This window comes from Canis lupus, chromosome 11 (genome assembly GCF_003254725.2).
Source record: "Canis lupus dingo isolate Sandy chromosome 11, ASM325472v2, whole genome shotgun sequence".
Taxonomy (NCBI): domain Eukaryota; kingdom Metazoa; phylum Chordata; class Mammalia; order Carnivora; family Canidae; genus Canis; species Canis lupus.
Window position 1 is genome coordinate 39,162,885 of NC_064253.1, and position 18,918 is coordinate 39,181,802.

The following is an 18,918-nucleotide window of genomic DNA, read 5'->3' on the forward strand; positions in this document are numbered from 1 at the left end:
TTGATATTCATTGCTCTTGAAGAGTGGTGTGACAGATTATTTTCAGCTTCATAAAGGTTATCCCATCCAAGGGGTGCCTGGTTGGCTCAATGCTCAATCATTAGAGCATGTGACTCTTGATCTCAGGGTCATGAGTTCAAGCTCCACATTGGGCACGGAGCCGATTTAAAAAAAAAATGGCTGTCCCATCTAATATCCCTTTTGGGCACTGAACTCAGAGGCCTCTAGATTGGGCAAATTTATAAGTAGGCCAAGAAGTTTCCTGGAAGGAAAGGAATAGACACTTGACTTCTTCCCTGTGAAGATATTATAACCTCTAATGACTTTTTTACAAAGATTTTATTTATCTCTGAGAGAGAGAGAGAGAGAGAGAGAGAGAGAACAAGCAGGGGGGAGGGGCAGAGGAAGAGAGAGAGAGAGAAAAAGAAGCAAACTCCAGGGAGCCCAATACGGGGCTTAATCCCATAACTGAGAGATCATGATCTGTGCCAAAAGCAGAAATTTAACTGACTGAGCTACGTAGGCACCCCTATAACCTCTAATGACTTAAAGTAGTTTTGGGTCAGTCTGGAAAAAAAATGTTAAAAATAAAAAGAAAAATACCAAAAGCTGCCAAAAAGGAATTCACCACGGGGAAGGGTGAGTACACATGTGGAGACTAAATCATGGTGAAAACCATGGCTACGTCACTGAGAGCTTGGATGAAGATCTGTGAACCTGAGGGCTAGGCCTAGGTGACATGGGATAAATACATCTGAGATTAGCACTGGGGAGAAAGTGTTCTTCTCCCTCAATGATAATTGAAGCCTCCTTTGTACCAGTGAATAGAGACAATATCGTACCATGCCAACTGTTGTGTTTTACATCAAGTGTTAGCCATGGAAGCAACAGGAACAAAATCTGGGTTCTTGCCAGTGAACAAGATTCCCTAGTTCTTTCTTTATCCATTAGGAGTTGAACTCTATCCTCCTGGAATGAGTAAGCCCATGAAGTACTTCAATTTTGGGGGTACAAAGGACCCTTAGAGATTCTAGACTTTCTGCTCATCTAGGTAAATATTAGAATTTTAAAATTAATATGAATTTTTAAAATTTAAGAAATATATGTAACCTCCAGTCTACCCTAGACTATAGGGTAGTCTACCTATACAACGTTGTATAGAAAAGAATGAACACACAGGCTTGAGACCGTTACCCTCAGAAAGGCCTGTTTGTAAGGGTGGCCCTTGGCTGGCATCTGGAGACCTGGATTTGAGGAATATTCCCACGACTCTAACAGATGACTGGCACACTGGGCCTAAATTGTGCAAACAAATTATATTCAACACTTGCTTTTCTTCTGGAGCCTCAAATTTTGATACATGCTAAGCAGAGGGTATCTACGTGACTGGTTCCAATATAAACCTTAGGCCTCAAGTCTCTAATGAACTTCCCTGGCAGACACTTCACATATGTTGTTACAACTCGTTCTGGAGGATTTAAGTATGTGGCTCTATTGGGAGAAGACCTTTGAAAGCTTGTGCCTGCTTTCCTCCAGACTTTGTCCCCTGCACCTTTTCCCTCTGTTGGTTTGGCTTTGTATCCTTTTGCTGTAATAAATCATAGCCATGAGTATGACTATCTGCTGAGTCTTCTGAGGGAATCACAAAACAAAGATTAGTGTCTTGGGGGCCCCCAACACACAAGTAAAACACATTTGTTTCCAATCACATGGGATGCCACTTTTTTCAATGTGATTATCGAATTTCTGCCAGATATTACCATGAACATTATTTTTTTAATTTCCTTATGTTTATGTATTTATTATTGCAAAAAGCTATTCATTTTTCTTATGTATTAATAGTTATATTAATTTTTAAATCATTTTCTATTTCAATGCCAAGCCATCTGAACTGGAAGGGACTTTAGAAGAAATATAGTCCTATCCACTCGCTTCATGAAGAAACTGAAGCCACAGCAGAAAAAAAATAGAAGGAGGACTTCATCTGGCTTTAGAAATGAGGGCTTAGCACACGTGGCTTTTGTCAGCCACTCTAATCCTAAATGCAAAATCACCATATACAGTACTTACAATAATGACATTAAAGGAAAAATAAATAAATAAACAAATAAAAACGAACAAATAAACAAATAAATAAATAAATCTGGCCTACATTGTATTTTATAGCAGATTTCACTCTTGCTCTGAAATTGACCCAATTACATTCAGAATTCAAGAAAATCTGTTGACATGTGGTACTGTCGGCATAAGGCAAAAGATTTAAAAGCTTCTATAAATAATCAAATCCATCACAAAATAAAATCTCACCCGAAGTAGCCCAACTTCTTCAACTACATGAATTTCTGTTTTTCACTCTTACATTAGCCTAGATAATGGTAACAAGCAAAGGCTACCTTTGTGTACTTTTATCATATTACAGTCCTGCTAGTCCTTTCACTCTTTTTGGTCTCCAGACCCCAAAAGAACATATCTTACCTACAATCCAAAGAGTCAGTAACATGTGAAGCTACACAGCACCTATTATTCTTAAATTTTTCCCTTTGGTCTTCTTGTGTGGCTAGCACTGACCAGGCTCCCTTGCCCTCTGATTTTTGGTTGGATTTGGATAATGGGAGGCCCTGGCAGGTGAGCCAGAGGGAAGGAGGAGACTGAAGTGGGATATTTATTCCCACATCCCACCTGTCTACCCTGCAGGGTCACTATGGGTTGGCTCTGTTCCCCTACTAAAAATCCAAGCTTGCTCACAGTCTGGTCATCCCTCTCTAGGGTATTCTTTGTCCTTGCTCCTTGAGATATAGGGTTCCTGTTGCTGCCAGCCCAGGGGGTGCTACACCATCTCTTGCTACTTTTCTGAATGATGGCCACACATTTATAAATAAACCCTTAATTAATCTTTCCTCAATTTTCCAACTTGAGCATGCCATCTGTTTCTTCCGGGACTCTAACTGATACAAACATTCTTTAACCCTGGCTTTAACTGCAATGTCCAGCAGCATCCACAACAGCTGAGAGCATTTTAGAACTGTAGACGCTTGGGCCCTTCCTAGACCTACTGAAAGACAATCTTCATTTTAATAGGATCCTCAGATAAGTCACGTGTACATGAAAGTTTGAAAAGCACTGGCTTAACATGTCAATGGATAGAGTTAAATCCAGGGTTAGAATGTTATGGTTTTATTGAAAAGACTATTATCTAGTCCTTAGTGTCCACTGAGGGATGCTTCTCCAACTCTTCATTATTTGATCCAAGAAGAGAACACAAAATCTAAAAGGAAGATGTCCTTATTTGGTAAACCTAGAGAATCTTATATTAAAAAGTTGTTGAGGGCAGCCCTGGTGGCTCAGCGGTTTAGCGCCTGCCTTCAGCATGATCCTGGAGACCTGGGATCGAGTCCCACGTTGGGCTCCCTGCATGGAGCCTGCTTCTCCCTCTGCCTGTGTCTCTGCCTCTCTCTCTCTCTCTGTGTGTCTCTCACGAATAAATAAATAAAATCTTTAAAAAAAATAAATAAAAATTTGTTGATTCTAGTCTTGAAATAATTTCATTTTAAAATCAGTAGAACATTTGGAAGGCAAAGCAGAGGAAAACAGTGCTTACAGATATAGTTATGAATAATAATTAAGTCCACCTATGCCAACACCTTTAAAAAAAGAAAACAGTAGAGTTAACTGGATGAAAATCTTTGCCATGTTGACTACAAGTATTGGTAATTTGAGCCTCATTTGTCAGCACTAAGCTATTCACATTGATTTTTCTACCTCTGCAAACTGGAAGTTTGGGATGCAGAATGAAGAAATAATTGTCAACAAGATCTTTCTGGATGGAGAAAAAAAAAGAACATTTAGTCAAATTAAGAAAGCAATCCTCAGTAATTTTCGATACTTGTCTACATGCAGAAAGCAAGGCAGATTCTGAGGGAGGGTTTAGAACTCTGCAGATTTGCTGGTCTGTTTAAAACGCTTCACACATTATTCAAGGAAAAATCAGACACATCATGTATGCAGATAGCCTTAAAGGCTTTCTTCCAGGTTAAAGAAATTTATGAGAATGTGGTTTAAGTTATTCATCCTCCTTACCATATAAGATTACCTCACTTTGCACCAGGTGTTCTTGAAAATAATCTGAAACTTCCTTATATTAAAGGAGAAATGTTTGATTTATAGCTTGGGTTTAAACCTATAATGAGGCATTCCATTCAGAGTGATCTCATATACCCAAAGCAATAATAACCCCAGGGTGTCAGTGTACGGGAAGCCCTGCTGGATGGACATTCTGCAGAGTCTTGTGTCAGCTCTTTTTCTCCTTGCTCAGAATTGCTAGGGAGTGTGATCTCTGGGGCTCTGGAAGGGGGCTTGGCCAAAGGTAAACTATCTCAATTTTAGTGTGCCAATCTTTAACAGACCTCCTCCCCTACCTCCACCCGCCCCCCCCCATCTTTCTTTTATCTAGTTTGTAGGATGCAAGAAAACAGAGTTATGCTTTCAATCCCTAGATGTCAGGCCAACACTCATGTAGGAAGAGACACTTGGTTAGAGCTGGAAAAGCACAGGTGAAACAGATTGCTCTGGGCTCAAACTGTGGTTCTATTAGCTGTCTGGCCCACACCATATCTGGCAACTATCCTGCCATCTGCTCAATCCCCAGAGTTTTTCAGACAGAGCCCTCACCTTCAGTTGGGTATCTCCCAGTCTTATTGCTGACACCTTGGTCTTCCAGTCATCAGGGCTCTTTCCCCAAACTTGCTCAGGAAAACTTCTCGAGCCTTTTCTAACTCCACAGCTCTAGGGAGCAAGGAAACAGAGCATGACGATTAAAAACAGACTTGGACACAGCCTGCTTAGGGTCAAATTCTGGCTTTGCCATTTAGTAGTTGGAGAAAGTGATTTAAACTCTCTGTGCCTCGGTTTCCTTAATGGAGACATAATTATTACCATTTTAAAGGGTGTTGTGAGGATTAAATGATCAATATATAAAAAACACTTAGCACAGTGCCTGTCAAATAAAAGGTTATTTATATTTATGATTGTTATGACTATGTTCATTCAAAATAAATTCTGACTTACAGTAAGATTTATCTTTGCTGGTTCTTGAGCCCTTACTTTTGAAAAGTTTGATTAATATTTTTACTTGATAATTATTATATATTGATTGTAAAAATTCAGAATATATAGCACTGTTAACATTTTTCATGTATTTGCTTTTAAGTCTTTCTCTGAAATTTTTTGATCTATTATATTAAAAGCCATATATATGGTCCCTTTTTAATATATATATTAAAATGTATGTATAGAAAAATATTTACATAAAGTATGTGTACTTTTATATACATTTAATTCACCATACACATATATTTATATATCATATATTCATTATTTATATTTGTTAACTCATATATATTATATAATGCACATACTTATATAATATGTGACATTTTATACATTTATAGAATTTAATCTGTGTGGACTTAATATACCTTTACTATGTGTTAATATATGTAAATTATATGTGAGGTAGGCATTTATATTATACATATAACATATAGACATTTTTACAAAATTGAACTCATAAAAACAAATTTACAAGTGCCCTTTTTAATGAAAACAATATCACAAATATATCCCCATGTCAGTAAATATTCTTTGAAAATGTAATTTTTAATAGCTATATAGCATCACATTATATAGATGCCACAATACACATTAAATGATACCATGATCACACCATCTCCTATTTTCTGTTTTTGTCTTGCTTTTTGCCTATTTCCAATTACTCTTCATAAGTAATAATACTTTGATGAATTGTTCTTTTATGTGAATTTCTATGCACTGACTCCTGCTTTCAACCAAGATGGAGCAACGGAGATCAGATTTATACTCTCCCATCAAAAATCTAAAACAGTAAGAAAAAACATGAAACAATGGTTTCAGACATCGAACAACAGGCAGCTTAGGACAATGATCCCTGAGAGAGGGGAAACACATGAGAGCAGTCCCACCATTGCCCCAGCTCATTACCTATAAAGAGATTCCAGATCACATCCCAAGAAGGGAGAATCCAAGGCAAAGGTCCACAGTTATACTAGAGTGTAAACATGGGTTTGGGAATTTGAGGAATTTCAGGTGGCAAAGTGTCAAAGAGGACAGAGCTGCATCTAATAGAGCGCTATCAGATTAACTGTTAGAACTTCGCAGGTATCTGCACAGGAACCCCACTCCCACCCAGCAAGGCCAAGAAAAGAACCACCCCCACGGGGGTAGGTGAAATAACCCATGCAACTCACACAGGGTCAGGAAGAGTCACGTTTCCTTATATAAAAATGACTGTTCTGGGAATGCCTGGGTGGCTCAGTCGGTTAAGCATCTGCCTTTGGCTCAGGTCAAGATCTCAGGGTCCTGGAATCAAGCTCTCCCCATGTGTTGGGCTCCCTGCTCAGTGAGGAGTCTGCTTCTCTCTCTGCCTCTGTCCCTCCCCAGCTCATGCTTGTGCATGCAAGTGCATGCTCACATGCTCTTTCTCTCTGTGTCTGTGTCAAATAAATAAGTAAATAAAATCTTAAACAAACAAAAAAAGACTGCTTTGATCCCACCTAATGAAGTCTAAAAGCTAAGACCAGAAAGGACAAACTGTTTCCAAGGAGCTTACCTGCATCACCTGCTAGTATTTGCTCACAGATGAAATCAGGAAAAAGTCCCAAGAGAATGTAATACATCATCGCAAAGGCGCCACAGCGCACCTAAGGAGAAATGTTTGGGAGAAGATCAGCCTCGCTTGCTGTGGAGGAGGGGAAGTTCTGCCCCAATAGTATCAACCAATCCATCCATTCAAGAATATAATAAGCTTCTATGCATTTTAGCACCAATCAGTATAGACAGTATAGGCTATCACCAGATCAATATGGGCTGATCACTTCTCCACAGTGATCAGCCACTACTTGGGAGCCAGGATATGGCCAAATCCTTTGAACCCTCTGGCCAGCCTCTCTGGAATATGCCTGTATGATGAAGGGAAAGAAAGGCATCTGATGAACATGTCAAATCTGGTTTCTCAAAATACAATCAAACTGCACTTCCCCTCAAGGCTTGATTTGATTTGTGCGAAGCCAACAAAGGATCTGCTGGTTGAGACCACCCTGTTATGAAAGTTGCTGACACTTTGTGTCCGAAGCAAGGCACACTTGAGAATCTGTTCTGTTCCTGTTCTTGGATCACACACTCTATGAATGGACTGTCTATGGTGTATTGAATTTCTCCCATCGTCTTCATTCCAAAAATGGCTATTAGATGGTTTCAATTTGAGACAATTTTCAAGCAGTGATTGCATCAAACTCGAATCTAATTGGGGGAAAGTAATTTCTGGAAAAATCCCAAGCCAGGAGATTTTCTATCTGAGAAAATTATATACTGAGGCTGCCAACTCAGAATGGAAAGCTTAGCGGCATTAAACACAACTCTGCCATTGTCCATTTCTATACCCTGTATTTGGTGAAGAGCCACACAGGACAAGGGAGAAGTTGCTGAGATCTGTCCTGTGGTTGTCTTGAGACCCAAGAATGAGACCAAAGAAGGAAACGTAATGATAATGTCTAGGACATTTTCTAATCTCAGAGACTCGGCACTTTGTTCAGACTGCTCCCACACTGGCATGCCATTCTCACACCTCTAAATTGATCCAAAATCTTTTTGAGACTTACATTATCCAAAAGCTTTTGCTCAGGGATCCCTGGGTGGCTCAGCAGTTTAGCGCCTGCCTTTGGCCCAGAGCGCGATCCTGGAGTCCCGGGATCGAGTCCCATGTCGGGCTCCCGGCATGGGGCCTGCTTCTCCCTCCTCCTGTGTCTCTGTCTCTGTCTCTCTCTATCATAAATAAATCTTTAAAAAAAAATTTAACAAAAGCTTTTCCTCTCCGCTCAAGCCTCATGGATCTTCTTCTCCTCTAAATGCCTGCAGATCCTAGGAAACTTAAACGTTTAATGAGGTATGATTTAAAAAAAAAAAAAAAAAGGTTCATTGTTATCTGAATGTTTTGATGGAAAATGCTGCATCAACCATCATAGCGATTGATTCAGTTCAGGGGCCACCTCCTCCCGGACTTGCAGCTCTCCAGTGGGCTCTCATAGCACCCTGGGCTTACATCTTTCCCAGTACCTACTGCACTGTGTTGTGTTTTCAATGCTTGTCTCTCTTTACCACTAAACAAGAGTTCAATGGGGCCTGAGATCATGTCTAGGAAGCATTAATGTTCCCAGAATACACTGCAAAGTAAAACTCAATAGATATACTTATGGAATAAGATAAAATGAATAAATGAATGCATGAATAATAAATGCATGAATAAATGAATAAATCCTAGAAGCTCAATAACTACTTATTGATTGATCCATTGTTCTGGCGCAAAAGAACAGAAGAAGCCTTGTTTTCCTCTGCACTTAGTGAAAGTTGAAGATAATAGGTAACTTAGATCATTCGTAGCAAGCATTGGTTGTAATAAAGGAAAGAAATGAGAAACAAAAGCAACCACAGTCATGTTAAGCCCTGTTAATACCCCAAACATGAGATCAGTTGTACAAGCATAGCAGTCTCTTTCTTTGGAACAATTGAACACTGTTTTTTCTACTCTCATCCTCCAGGAAACCCAGCTCCACCACTTTGGAGGGAAATACAGTCTTGCGCTCTCATTTCATCTGGTAGGATTAGGCTAGAAATGTATTTTGGCAGGGACTGGTGGCCCCACCTACCACCCCATCATCGTGCCCAGCCAAAGATAACATCTCCTTTCCTAGCAGGTAGGTGTGGGCAAATAACCTGCTTCTGGCCAATGGTATATGGGGGAGAAGTGAGACGTATGGATTTTGGAAATTTTCCTCAAAAGAAGGAAACATGTGCCCCCCTTCCATCTGTCCCTTTCTCAGAGGCTAAAACATAGAAGAGGGCAGAGCAACAGCAGAGGACACTGCATCCCTGAAATTAGGCTATGTACTAGCCTCTTACATGACAGAGAGATAATTTTGCAATTTTGTTATCTTAGGGTCTCTTGTAACAGTGGCCTGACCTATATCTTAACTAATATTTGATCTTTAGACAAGAAGACTCTCAAAGGGGGCACCTGGGTTGCTCAGCAGTTGAATGTCTGCCTTCAGCTCAAGTCATGGTCCCAAAGTCCTGGGATCGAGTGCTATATCAGGCTCCCCATGGGGAGCCTGCTTTTCCCTCGTCCTATATCTCTGCTTCTCTCTCTCATGAATAAATAAAATCTTAAAAAAAAAAAAAGAAGCCTCTAAAAGAACACTAGAGAAGAGATGAAGAGCCAAGCTCACCTTTGTAAAATGCTTTCTGTGCAACAGGCACTCTGCTAGATGACAATCCTAGAAAGTATTGTCGTATTCCTCATGTTAGAAACAAGGACACTGAAGTTCGGTGAAGCCAGCCAACTACCATAAGATCACATGGCTGGTAAATGGTGGTGCCCATGTTTGCCGGTTTCCAAAACCCATACTCTTTCCACTTGACAATAACTGTGAAAGTGATAGTAAGAGATAACATTTATTAAGTGCGTATTACGTGTCAAAATCTGCATTGAGCTTTATGCACGAATTAACCTATTTAATTCGGACAACTCTTTGATGCAAGCACTTCCACTGCACTTATTTTACCAATGAAAAAAAGGACTTTTCAAAGGCATAATACTAGGAAGAGGCAGAGTCACAATTTGCACAGGGTCTGACTACTCCAGAGCTACAAATCTTACCCCATTGCTTGACCAAAAGCACATTTTTGGATTAAATCATTATCGGCAAAAGAAATAGCCAGTGCCCAGAGTATGCTTTAGGATAAGGAGCAAGCTATCTCTCTGAACTCAAGGGTTTAATATGCTCATATGTGGCCCATTTGACCTCAGTATAGAGCTTCTGAAAATTAAAAGGAGAAAAAAATATTTCATTAAATTATTTAATGCATAAGAACTATACAATAAGACTCAACTGTCATTTTGCTACTACCAGCATTTACCTTACTGTCACCAGCTGTTAATTTGCAGCCCTAAATCAATAAGTCATTGTATAGAAGCTGAAAGAAATTCATTATACATGATTGAATAATTTAAGTTTAATTCTGCTAAAATCCTATCGAAAAGTTAGGGATGTTATGGAATACGACAGAAAACACGTAGACAAAAATAAAGCTTCTGTAGGCCCTTGACTGAGGCTTAAATGATGATCAGAACTTTTTAAGTGACCATTATGGGCTCACTCAAAAATAAAACTATTAATTCTGTTCTCAAATACAGAGTTTTGTTTTTATTTTTATTTTAAATCATATATTCCACTAACAGAAGCTTAGGTATTTCTATCAACAATTTAATCTGATATTTGCTTCTGAGAATCAGTTGAAAGTAAGAAAGCAGGAAAGAAATGGGTGAAAATTAAAAAAGCATTTTCAAAGTCATCCATATAATGATTATATAATAACAAAATCTGAAAAAAGATATTATAAGACAAAAAAATGACAGAGCAATATTTCTCATGGACATAGATACTGTAATAGACAGATATAGGGTAGCTCTACCTCCTGGTGTTCATATCCTTGAATAATTCTCTCCCCTTTGAGAGTAGGTGGGAACTGTGACTTGCCTAATAACCAACAGAACATGGCAAAAGTGATGGAAGTGATGTCCTTCCCAGAATCACATTACATTTATTTAATATGCCTTGCTAGCAGACTCACTCTAGAGATGTTCCTTGGCTGGCTTTGAAGAAGTAGCCATGTTGGGAAGCCCACATGGCAAGGAAGTGAGAGTGCTCTCCAAGAACAGCCAGCAAGAAGCCAGGACTCTCAACTGTACAACCACAAGGAGATGAATTCTGACAGCTACCCGAAAGACCTTGGAAGCAGACTCTTCCCTAGTTGAGCTTTCAAATGAGAGCACCAAATGGCCAACACCTTAAATGCAGCCTTGTGAGACCCTAAGCTGAGGACCCACCCAGTCAGAGTGCACCCAGCTCCTGACCCACAGAAACTGTAAGATAATTAACATGTGTTGTTTTAAGCTTTGGTAATTTGTTACACAGTGATAAATGATGCACATGCAAATACTGCCAATAAACTATTAGCAAACCAAACCCATTGATACATAAAAAGGAGATTTATTCCAAAAATGCAAAGTTGGTTCAACATTCAAAAATCAATAAATAATTTGCCCACATAGGTGAAGGAGGCAAAGTCGTATAATCAGCACAATAGTTGCAGAAAAAGGACTTGACAAGATTTAACACCACTATAACAAACATTCTTAGCAAACTAGGACAAGAAGGGAACTTCTTCAGTTTGATAAAGGACAACTATGAAAAACCTGCAGCTAACATCATACTGTATGGTGTAGAAACTGAATGCTTTCCCCTAAAGATTGGGAGCAAGACAAGAATGTCTACTCTCACCTTTCTATTCAACATTTTACTAGAATTGCTATCCAGTGCAATAAAGAAAAACAATGAAGTAAAAGCCATTAAGGTTAGAAAGAAGGGAAATTGTCTCTATGCAGAGATAACATGATTGCTTACATAGAAAATTCTAAGGAATTACATTAGTTTCCTATTACTGCTGTAACAATTACTACAAATTTACTGGCTTTTTAAAAAATTTACTGGCTTAAAACAACACAAATTTATTATCGGACAGGTCTGTAGGTTATATGTCCAATATGAATCTCACTGAGCTACAGTCCTGAGTGTTGGCAGGGCTGTGTTTCTTTCCAGAGGCTCTAGGGGAGAATCTGCTTTCTTGACTACTCTAACTTTGAGAGACCACCCACATTCCTTGCCTTGTCACCTCCTTCCTTCACCTTCAGAGCCAGCAACATTACATCTCTCTAACTACTCTTCATATACAAATGTTTTCTCAGACTATGCATTGCCATTTGGTTCTCTTAGTGGTGTCTTTTGAAGAACAGAAGTTTTAAATTTCGATTAGGTCAATTTATCATGGTTTTCTTTTATGGTTTGCTCTTTTCTATGTCCTATTAACAATGTTTCCAACCTAAAGTTGCATAGCTTCTAAAGGTTTTATAGTTTTAGCTTTTATGCTTAGGTCTGCGATAATTTTCAGATCCATTTCAAATTAATTTTTTTGTATGGTGAGTGACAGAGTCAAGTTGGTCATCCAGTGGATGCAGACCATTTATGAAAAAGAGTATTCTTTTCCCATTGAATTACCTTGGTATTGTTCTTGTTAATAAATTGATTGTACATGGGCAGATCTGTTTGCAAATTCTATTCTCTTCATCTATTTGCCTGTCCTTGAGCCAGTATCACACTGTCTTAATTACTGAAGTTTTATAGTAAGTGTTGAAATTAGGCAGTGTGGCTCCAGCTATGTTCTTTCTCGATCTTTTCTCAAAATTGCTTTGGCCATTCTAGATGCTCTGCATTTCCCTATACATTTTAGCATTTCTTTGCTAATTTCTATCCCAAAAAAGCCTGCTGGGATTTCATTTGGAATTGCATTGAATTTATGGGTCAATTTTGGAATAATTGACATTTCAGCAATATGCAATCTTAGAATCCATAAACATTATATAGCTATTTATTTAGACCTTTAATTTTTTTCAAGAAATATAATATAGTTTTTACATCTTGTAACTTTTTTGGTTAGATTTAGTTGATGCTATTATAAATTGAATGTTTGTAAATGTAGCTTTACAATCATTCATCCAGGGCTCAGCAAAATCTTTTTTTTTTTTTTTTAAGGCCATAAAGCTTAGGCACAGATTGTATTTACAGTGTCCCTTAATAAAGGAATTAAAGTCAAGTGTGGCCTCCCGTCAGTCAATAAAAGTTGGCTGAGCACCTACCATATGCAAAACTCTAGCTGCCCCAGGAATACAAAGTTGATTACATACAAATCCTCTAGAGGATTTTTTAAAGAAATTCTATTAGTGCTTTCCAGAAGTGTCCATTTCTTTCAGCAAGGTTTTGACTCAGTGGTTCCCCTGAGGCATTTTAAGAAAATACAGATATCCAGACCCCACCCAAAGCTACTCATAAGCAGAAATTCAAAACTTCCTCTGAAGAAGTCATTTCAAAGTACGATTGTCCTCCACACATTCATTTTGGCCATGGTGCTGTTTTTCCTTCTTAAAAAAGGAATTACTGTATTACTTTCATCCTTATACACCTAGACCTTTCTACATAGCATGCATTATACATAACCTCAAAAGATGGGTGGGTGATTGCTTGCTAATAAAAACAAAAGGAGAAGGGAAATCTGCTAAAGCAGTATTCTATGTGATCTCCTGGGAATGTGTTCATTGGACTGAGGGCATTTTCAGTGAGGTGAACTGGAGGACACCAAAGGTTCTGAGGAGGACTGCATACATGATTTGCCAGGCTGAGTGAATAATGAAAATCTAGGTGTCTTGTTCAAAAATTATTAGGAATTTCAAGACCAGTGATAGGAGAGCAGTTATCCAAGCATGAAGCCCTTCTAAGCATGGGACTCTATGTGGCTGCATAGGTTACTTGTCCGTGAAGCCAGCCCTGGTTCTGAGGACAAGAGTGTTCCGTTTACATTCAGCAGTTCTGAACACTTGCTGGTAATCAGGCAGGAAAAGTAAAGGAGTTGATTGCATTTCCATCCCAATGGCCATGTTAAAAAAAAATACTCTTGAGTTCTTAATTTTTTATTTAACCCTCTTTTGACTGCTAGAGAAATCATCTGAAATGATCATCCTCTCTCATTGCTCTTGTTTTGGATAAGGATACGTATTTTTAATGCTGCAAGTTGACTCTATTGGCCAATTCCCATAAAACTTGAAAACCTGAGAGGAAGACTTGAATTTCAGCTCCATTTTTACCTGAGAGTCACTAAATGCCATTCCTGCAGCTTTCAGGTTTTGACTTAAAGAGAAGCAACATGTACTGAGTGCCCACTGAATGTTTTATATTGATTTTTTCCTAAGAACAAAACCAGGAAGGAGGAAATGTTTTCTCTACTTTTCAAATGACAAACTTAAGGCATAGAGAAGTGAAACAACTCATCTAAATAGGGGGTACAGAGAAGTCATTAAGATCATGGACTCAAAATCAGGCAAATCTAGGTTCAAATTTCATGGTTGTACTCACATGCATACCACTTGGGGAAAATCACTAAAACTCCTATGAATTTTATTTTCTGGAACTGTACAATGGAAAGAATAATATCAACTCAGAGGATTGCCATGTGGATTAAGATTATATAAATAATGTGCCCTGTATGAGGTAAACCCGCAATAAGCAGTGATATTGATTATTAAAGTCACATCTAGGAAGTAGCAATGGTTGGATTTTTTTTTCTCCTTTGTTGAAGATAGTATTGGTAAATTTCCACTCTCTTGTTTTAGATAATCCCTGGATTAAAGAAAAGAGAATAAGAATCAGTTCTTTTCAAGTCGAGTTTGAGGCTAGGACAAGAAACCTCGGTGCAAATGCTGGAGAATATACTCACAAAATATAATGCTGGCAAGCATTTTGAAAATACCACGCCTAGCTATTCAAAGCCATGGCTTTCTCCTCTACTCTTGATTATTAGGCTTAAAATACCAAGAATATCTTCAATTCATAGGAGAATATGAGGGGATCCCTGGGTGGCTCAGAGGTTTAGCATCTGCCTTCAGCCTAGGATGAAATCCTGGAGGCCCGGGATTGAGTCCCACATCGGACTCCCGGCATGGAGACTGCTTCTCCAGCTGTCTGTGTCTCTGCCTCTCTCTCTCTGCATTTCTCATGAATAAATAAATAAATTAAAAAACAACAACAAAAAAAGGGGTATATGAAGAGTTATCTTATAGATGCATGTAAATGCATTAACCACCTTTCCAGCACTTTCCATCCATCCCTGACACAATGGTAGGGCACTGAGCATATTTCACCTCCTATTATCATTGTCCTCTTGGGGGAGTTTTTGCAAGGGGAAGTGGAGATAAGAGTCCCGATCCTATTTTATTCTTCCTGATATAACTTTGTCTTTGGCAAGGTTCCCTGTATACAGTAAGCAGGAAGATATGGTGGTTGATTACAATGGACAAGGGAGAGGAGAATTGAACCAAAGTATTTTCAGAGTTCCTCCAAGCTCATAAAAATCTGTGATTCTATGCTGCACACCTGCAAAGGAAAAAGGTATATTTTAAGTAAAGTTTATCAGGTTTTTTGTTGTTGTTTTATTTGTTGTTTGTTTGTTTTTTTATAAAACCCCTTCTGCTCATTGTAAAAATTTTGGGCCATAAAGAGAAACTTAAGAGAAAAAAATCATTCAAGTTTCAACCCTCAAAACCAATCACATTTTGACGCTCTTTCATCAGCTAGCTTGTTGTTATGCAAGCTTCAGTCTCTATCCCTCTGTCCCTTCTCTCCTCTTTCCTTTGTCGCGGACTTCGCAACTTAATATGGTCTTTGGTTCATTGCTCCATCCACAACTTTGTCAGTTTTACTTCCAGAAGCTCAACCAGGTCCTTACAGTGAATATTAGAGAACAATCCCCTCTTACTTCCTGCAGGGAAAAAGGAAAAGTTGTCACAGTGTAGCTCTGTGACCATATGTATAGTCTCCTTTGGACAGGGGGTCAAAAAATCTAAATTTGAGGGACACCTGGGTGTCTACCTGGGTGGCTCAGTGGTTGGGTGTCTGCCTTGGGCTTAAGACGTGATCCCAGGGTCCTGGGATTCAGTATCTTCTCCCTCTGCCTATGTCTCTGTCTCTCTCTGTGTGTCTCTCATGAATAAATGAATAAATCTTTTTAAAAAATCTAAATTTGAGGCCTGATCCCAAGTCCCATTCTGTCATGGCCTAAATTTTAAATAAAATTTCAAAATGGGACCCATAGTTTTGCTTCAGCAAGGTGATGCTTGCTAACCATCTTGAAATACAGCAGAGCATTCTGCTCTTAGAAAGGATTGCCCTTGCCCTCAGGGGAAATTCTAACCAGAGCCTAACCTTCCAGGTGTTTTATCAGAGCCCAGCCCACCTGGGGAAATGGAAGCATCCAACCCCAGCTGGCTCTAGCCTTCCAAACAGAGGAAGAGAAATATCCAACTCTACCCATTCTAGTATCCGGTCACCTTCCAGGGGACTGGGAAACACTTGTGAATTTCACATTCCAGAGGCACAAACTCACTAAAAGACTGAGACCTAATCCTAGGATTAGGTCCCCCCCCCCATCCTTGTCACCACCTACTAGAGGCCTATTTATAGCAGTTCCTTTTACCCAGTGCCTCAAGTCCAGCTTAGGCAGAAAAAAAGGTTGCAAAAATATAAAGCAAACATCAGAACCAGACTCAGATCTGGCATTGATGTTGGAATTCTCAAACTAAGAATTTAAATCAACTATGATTAATCTGCTAAGGGCTCTAATGGATAAAATAGCACCACTCACTAGGCAAACAAACCTCCTTCCCAAAGTGATTTAACCCATTTACGCTCCTGTATGAGGTCCTATCATTCTATATCCTTACCAACTCTTAGTATTGCCCGAGTTTTTAACTTCTGACAAACTGGGGGGTATGAAAACATCTTTCTGTGGTTTCAAATTGCAATGTATTAAGTTCAGCATCTCTTGATACGTTTACAAAACATTCCTATTTCTTCTGCGAAAGGCTGATCATACCTTTCACTTTTTTTTGACTAGATTGTTCATCTTTTTATTGGTTTGCAGAAGTTATTTTCTAGATATTAAATATCTGTCAGTTCATTGCCCTTAATCTTCTGACTTCCGCTAATTTACCCATGGCAGTCAATCAACAAAGGTTAACTTTCTGCAGAAACACTCACATTCATGCCTATCTAATCATCTCAAAATTCTTTTCAGAATTCAGCAAGGAAAATTTTTTTAAAAAAATACTTCTGAACACAATTGATATAATTGAACATACTTTTTCTTTTATCCTTACCCCAGAGTTAGGGAAAGTGCCGGAAATGGGTGAGTCTTTAAGGATCAAAAGTTTTCAGCAAAATCTTAGAAGAGGAATTTTGCTCATTCACTGCTTGACTGCTCACCTTTATCTCTGGTTTGACAGCAAAATTAAACATACATATATTTATGTTCATGAATATCCCTAATTCCTTAATTGTATCAGCTCTGAACTGCAGGCAGAAACAGAAGGTGTAGGAGGTGGGAAGGGAGAATGTAGAGCCAGAGGCAAGGAACTTTATTGATGTCGCCTCTGTCTATAGGGTGTATCATATTTTTAGGAAGAGGAGGAAAAAAATGCTTTCTGAACTGGTTTCAGTTACTTACATTACAGAGGGGATATCCATGCCTTGAACAGCTTTCATGGATTTATTTGCCAATTGACATAAATTAAAACCAGACCAAACTTCATTCCTTCTCTTGTGTTTTTCTCCAGTAGATATTCCTTGCCTTCTCTCTGTTCTCTTTACCCTACCCCAACCTCTATCCTCTCAACGTCTTTAAAAATAATTTTGCTTTGCACACATTTTCTGCTTTCTCAGGAAACATTTTCCCATTACTCTAGTTCCCATTCTGCCTAAGGGAACATTTTCTTCTCTCCTTCCATTCCTTCATTTTAATCCTCTCAATTATATAAGCCCCTGCCTAGAATCCCTAATAAACATTCAGAAAGAGGGAGAGAGCTCAGTCTTGTTGATTGAGTGATCTAATTTTTTGTTTGTTTGTTTAAGACAAGGAAACTTTAAGTCTAACATCTTCTTTTAAGAAAAGACTCTTTTTATATTAAGGTGACCATTTACATTTTTGGGGGTCATTTTAACAACAACTGAAGACTCCTTAAAATCATAAAAACTTCTAAGCACAAAATCTTACCCAGTTCTGGAGAGGCAGCCTGCAATGATAGAAAAAAATTTTAAAAAAAAGAAAAAAAAAAAAAAGAAAAAAATAAAAAACATTGACCCTAGTAAGATCTGAGTTCAAGTCCCCTCTTCCATCTCTTCTCAGAGGGCAGGACCTCCCTCTGAGCCTGTTTGCTTTTTTTGTAAAGTAATGTACAGGTATGTTATAGAGATTTTCGATGAGATAATGGTCAGAAAAGACTTTGCTCATTGTTCCAGTTAGAGTTTTAGATTAAGGTGAAGGAATTTTTTTTTTTTAGATTTTATTTATTTATTGATGAGAGACACACAGAGAGGCAGAGACACAGGTAGAGTGAGAAGCGGGCTCCCTGAGGGGAGCCCGCTGTGGGACTCAATCCCAGGACCCTGGGATCACACCCTGAGCCAAAGGCAGCTGCTCAACCACTAAGCCACCCAAGTGCCCCAAGGTGAAATAAATTTATTAGGATTTTGGGAGCCAAGAGATGGCTGGAAGATTAGGGAATGCTCATCACCAGAGTACTAGCCACTCTACTCTGCAGACTAAAGAAGCAGCAACTGCAGTGAAACCCAGGGAATAGACAAGGAAATGAATAAGCTAAAACCATGTCCAGTCCCATGGCAGTTACTTATCTAGGGGAGAAATAGTCACCCTTTTAACACCCCAATCTTTGCCCCAACCAGAGAGCCAATTTCCAAAAAAAATTGGGATTCTTTTAGGAAGGGTAAGAGGATGCTAGACGGCCAAAAATCAACCAACGTGAACATAGGTTCTTGGTGCTAATTTCTTTCCTTGAATAAAAAGATTCAAAGAATGAAATTAGAATACCTACCTCACGTAAAATATCAGTCACCTGCAGAGAATGACCCTGTTCCTCTGCCCAAATCTCATTATCCTTTAAAGTTCTATTAAAAAAAATATCACCTCATCTCTGAAACTTTCCTCCATTATCCCAAACTGAAAGGCTTTCTACGCAAAACACCTCCAACCCACACTCCCTCCAATACTGGACATACACTACCTGCTGTTGGCAATCCCAGCCATTGTGTGTATATACAGGTGTGCAAGAGCAACAAAAACCTTACAAAACAATAGTTAGCTTCAATATGT